This window comes from Nicotiana tomentosiformis, chromosome 9, assembly GCF_000390325.3.
Source record: "Nicotiana tomentosiformis chromosome 9, ASM39032v3, whole genome shotgun sequence".
Classification (NCBI taxonomy): Eukaryota; Viridiplantae; Streptophyta; class Magnoliopsida; order Solanales; family Solanaceae; genus Nicotiana; species Nicotiana tomentosiformis.
This window is the reverse complement of record NC_090820.1, coordinates 98761168-98767167: the sequence shown is the minus strand read 5'-3', so window position 1 is coordinate 98767167 and position 6000 is coordinate 98761168.

The following is a 6000-nucleotide window of genomic DNA, read 5'->3' as shown; positions in this document are numbered from 1 at the left end:
ACTTTAAGCGCAAATTCTTCAACACCACTTCAATTTCACAAACAATATCACCCCCAAAACAGTCCCTTTTTCTTTAAGCACTACTTTAATTCATACCCACTAGCAAGAACAAGATAACAATTTATTCATTTATATTTTTCTTTCTTTTTTTCCAGATTTTTCTCTTCTTTTTTTTTTCTTTTAATTTCTGCTAGTGGTGTATTATTTTACAAAATAAGTGCACCCTTCTTTCTTTCATTGGTTCCACTCAAAAGTCACCCCACACTTAGTCCCTTCTTACTTCTTTTAGCGCTCATCTAACAATTAAAGTGCTTTAAGAGGTAAAAGGATCAAAACAATGTCAATTAAGAATAAAAAGGGTATAGGCTTGTAATGTGGGTACCAAATAAAAGGTTTACAGGCTCAAAAGGGTTAACTAGGGATAGATTTTATTTGTGATAAGCAATAAGCTCAAAAAGATCAAAGAAAACCTAAAATCATTTTTCAAACCGAGCATCACCTAAAATTTCGCTTCAACTCACATACCGGGCAAGTTCTAGACACAAGTACACTACATGGACAACACAAAAAACTCACCACACATGGCACATGACTCACTAAGGACGATCACGTTCCGACTCTCAAGCAATGCAAGTATTCACGGAGCCACGAGATATTAAGCATTAAACGCAAAGTGAACACAAGTCAAGAAAGTGAGAAATAGGCTGCAACAAAACATGCTATCCGTTTTAACAAGGCATCATCAATAATTTCAGAGTGAGAAGGGTCCCTTCTTACTTATTTTATTCCCTACATTCCTACTCTAAAAAGAAAACAAAATTACCCGGTTCAAATTACATCCCATGGAAAAGAACCGAGGCACAAAGAAAAACCACAGGGGATTATTACTATCTACAAAGATACTATAAATATATATATATATATATATATATATATATATATATATATATATATATTTTGAATAAATAAATAAACTACTAGATAAACTGATAATTACTCCATATAGATGAATTTACTGCTATTTTATGCCATTAATCCAGTGAATATATTAGTACATTCATCCATACATCAAACATAAATCACCCCCACCCCACACTTAGGACTGTGCGTTGTCCCCAACGCACACAAACAAGGTAAAGTAGGGTGAGAAGAACTCCCTCAAGTCAAGGTGGAGGGCTCATCCGCAGTCTGTGGAGGAGCATCTGCATCCATAGCATTCCTATCATCAACAACTGGTGCGGATTCTGTATCAGGTGTTACAGCGACCTCAATAGGCCTGTTGAGTGGAGCCTCGGTGACTATGGGAGGAACAGGAGTGGATGGTCCGGCAGTGGATGATGCAATCAGCTGGGATATGTCTGTACCTGCACATTGAACCAGAGCTCTGAGGAGTAATGATATCTCCTTCATCATCGTGGCCTGCTCGGTCTGAACTCGGCTTAGATCTGCACGAGTCTGTCTCAACTCATCCCTGGTGGCACTCAACTCGACACGAGTTGCTATCAGCTCAGCCCTGTTCTCTTGCATATCTGCTTGCATATGTTCAAATAATTGTTGGATGGTGAGCTTAGAAGACCTTCCCTTGTTCGGCTCTAGAACATGAGTGACATCATATGGTCCTGGAGCTTTAGCCTCAATGTCGTCATTCTCCTTGTCCCATAGTACTCCCCTCTCTGTTAAAAAAGCTGTTAGGGTATTAGCAAAGAACAGCCTCCACTTGTAATTCATCCTGGTTCGCTGCATTTGATCATGCATGATGGCTCCGAAGTTGAGTGGTATCCCCTCTAATAAAGCATATAATACGAGTGCGCGGTAACGAGGGACATCAGTTTTATGTTGGCATGGCAGCAGTCGGTTACAAATGAAATTTAGAGCCACACGTGCTAACGCACTCATGAATTCCTTTGCTATAGAGTGGTACTCCATACTCCCATGCTTCCATTCTGCATCCTTCCTGGTAGGGCATAGGACAGACTTAATGTGTGCATAATCTGGTGTTTTGCATATGGCGTCAAACCTGTCTGTGAGTGTGTGTGGCACCCTTAAGAAGTTATTCAGAGCTTCAGCTGACACATTAATATCTACCCCTCTTACTCGCACAATGTTTCCCCTTGCGTGACGCCAATTGGCGTAGAGCTCTCTAACAATGGTGAGGTTGGCTTTGCCATGACCTTTCAGAATGGGTCCCCATTTTTGCACCTCTCGAATTGACTTGAGAAACTCTGAGTACTTTGTCTTAAGTGGTCCGATGTTTATCGGCTTTTCCGGAATGTACTTCTTTGAAATCAATATCTTCTTATTGGCTCGGAATGCTTTCTCATTAACAAAGTATTTCTCCCAATCAACTCGGTCTATGGGTTCACCCTCATCTTCATCACTCATGTTGATCTGTAGGTGGTCATTGTCCGAATCGGAATCGGATTCAGATTCTGTAGTAATCTTCTCCTTCCCTTTATCAGTTGGAGCACTCATTCTCGAAGCTTTTCTTTGGTATGTCACAGGCTCTCGTATCTCTATTCCTTTTCTTGGTGTAATACCCTTCTTCACTGTCCTCCTGACCAATGTTTCCTCCTCCTCTTGCTCTGAATCATCACTTAACTGCCTAGGCAGCAGTTCCATTTCCTTCTCCGTCCGCTTCCTTTTTTTCTGTGGATTTGGACCGCCCGCTGCCCTTCCGGTAGGCTTTTTGGGCGGTTGCTTGTTACCATCTTTGTCTTGTTGCTTGGATGGTTTACTCGCTGCTGTCATTTTATGAATCTAAGTACCTGCAATGCAAAGAATTCAACAATTAGCAGATGAAACAGCGAAGTTCAGAAGGAAGACAAGGGGATGCGTCACGTCAAAGCTCGCACGCACAGGTAAGTAATATATATTTTAACACATCTTAAGATAACCCATTCGAAAAAAAACGTTCTTGCGACGCATCCACTCGTTTTTTTTTGGCGAAGCCTACGAACGCAGAACAGAATTCTCTCATCAAAATTATAACGCGATAAGCTCAAACGCGACAGGTACGCATCATCCTTTTCGTTCTTCCGTTGGCTTCTCTCCTAATTCATCTCTCCTCCCTCCTTCAATGGTAGCAACAAGTAGGTTTTGCAATTTCAAGGTTTTTAGGGCTGTCGTTCTTGGTAGTTGTAATGGTTGCGAGATGATAAACTATAATTCCCTTCATCTCGTCCAATTTTGGGAGGGTAGTTGCATTGCTCAACTGATAGAATGAACTAGGCACACTTGTTGCATACCACATGTTCGACGAATTGTCCCTGAGGAAAATTTAGGCGTCGGTGAAGTCTGAGTAACCGAGCAACATTGGTGTATGCTTGAGAATAAGTGTGGGGTCGAGTGAGGGGCTATGTGAAATTGAATTTTTGAAGAGAGTTATCACATACTTGCTGAAAGTCATGAGCTACAATTCCATGAAGAGTGAATGGCATGACTTTACGAATAAATTGAAGTCTGCAAGCTGTTGCAATTGCTTTCAAGCTGAACTTCGCTGTTTCATCTGCTAATTGTTGAATTCTTTGCATTGCAGGTACTTAGATTCGTAAAATGACAGCAGCGAGTAAACCATCCAAGCAACAAGACAAAGATGGTAACAAGCAACCGCCCAAAAAGCCTACCGGAAGGGCAGCGGGCGGTCCAAATCCACAGAAAAAAAGGAAGCGGACGGAGAAGGAAATGGAACTGCTGCCTAGGCAGTTAAGTGATGATTCAGAGCAAGAGGAGGAGGAAACATTGGTCAGGAGGACAGTGAAGAAGGGTATTACACCAAGCAAAGGAATAGAGATACGAGAGCCTGTGACATACCAAAGAAAAGCTTCGAGAATGAGTGCTCCAACTGATAAAGGGAAGGAGAAGATTACTACAGAATCTGAATCCGATTCCGATTCGGACAATGACCACCTACAGATCAACATGAGTGATGAAGACGAGGGTGAACCCATAGACCGAGTTGATTGGGAGAAATACTTTGTTAATGAGAAAGCATTCCGAGCCTATAAGAAGATATTGGTTTCAAAGAAGTACATTCCGGAAAAGCCGATAAACATCGGACCACTTAAGACAAAGTACTCAGAGTTTCTCCAGTCAATTCGAGAGGTGCAAAAATGGGGACCCATTCTGAAAGGCCATGGCAAAGCCAACCTCACCATTGTTAGAGAGCTCTACGCCAATTGGCGTCACGCAAGGGGAAACATTGTGCGAGTAAGAGGGGTAGATATTAATGTGTCAGCTGAAGCTCTGAATAACTTCTTAAGGGTGCCACACACACTCACAGACAGGTTTGACGCCATATGCAAAACACCAGATTATGCACACATTAAGTCTGTCCTATGCCCTACCAGGAAGGATGCAGAATGGAAGCATGGGAGTATGGAGTACCACTCTATAGCAAAGGAATTCATGAGTGCGTTAGCACGTGTGGCTCTAAATTTCATTTGTAACCGACTGCTGCCATGCCAACATAAAACTGATGTCCCTCGTTACCGCGCACTCGTATTATATGCTTTATTAGAGGGGATACCACTCAACTTCGGAGCCATCATGCATGATCAAATGCAGCGAACCAGGATGAATTACAAGTGGAGGCTGTTCTTTGCTAATACCCTAACGGCTTTTTTAACAGAGAGGGGAGTACTATGGGACAAGGAGAATGACGACATTGAGGCTAAAGCTCCAGGACCATATGATGTCACTCATGTTCTAGAGCCGAACAAGGGAAGGTCTTCTAAGCTCACCATCCAACAATTATTTGAACATATGCAAGCAGATATGCAAGAGAACAGGGCTGAGCTGATAGCAACTCGTGTCGAGTTGAGTGCCACCAGGGATGAGTTGAGACAGACTCGTGCAGATCTAAGCCGAGTTCAGACCGAGCAGGCCACGATGATGAAGGAGATATCATTACTCCTCAGAGCTCTGGTTCAATGTGCAGGTACAGACATATCCCAGCTGATTGCATCATCCACTGCCGGACCATCCACTCCTGTTCCTCCCATAGTCACCGAGGCTCCACTCAACAGGCCTATTGAGGTCGCTGTAACACCTGATACAGAATCCGCACCAGTTGTTGATGATAGGAATGCTATGGATGCAGATGCTCCTCCACAGACTGCGGATGAGCCCTCCACCTTGACTTGAGGGAGTTCTTCTCACCCTACTTTACCTTGTTTGTGTGCGTTGGGGACAACGCACAGTCCTAAGTGTGGGGTGGGGGTGATTTATGTTTGATGTATGGATGAATGTACTAATATATTCACTGGATTAATGGCATAAAATAGCAGTAAATTCATCTATATGGAGTAATTATCAGTTTATCTAGTAGTTTATTTATTTATTCAAAAAAAAAAATATATATATATATATATATATATATATATATATATATATATATATATATATATATATATATATATTTATAGTATCTTTGTAGATAGTAATAATCCCCTGTGGTTTTTCTTTGTGCCTCGGTTCTTTTCCATGGGATGTAGTTTGAACCGGGTAATTTTGTTTTCTTTTTAGAGTAGGAATGTAGGGAATAAAAGAAGTAAGAAGGGACCCTTCTCACTCTGAAATTATTGATGATGCCTTGTTAAAACGGATAGCATGTTTTGTTGCAGCCTATTTCTCACTTTCTTGACTTGTGTTCACTTTGCGTTTAATGCTTAATATCTCGTGGCTCCGTGAATACTTGCATTGCTTGAGAGTCGGAACGTGATCGTCTTTAGTGAGTCATGTGCCATGTGTGGTGAGTTTTTTTGTGTTGTCCATGTAGTGTACTTGTGTCTAGAACTTGCCCGGTATGTGAGTTGAAGCGAAATTTTAGGTGATGCTCGGTTTGAAAAATGATTTTAGGTTTTCTTTGATCTTTTTGAGCTTATTGCTTATCACAAATAAAATCTATCCCTAGTTAACCCTTTTGAGCCTGTAAACCTTTTATTTGGTACCCACATTACAAGCCTATACCCTTTTTATTCTTAATTGACATTGTTTTGATCC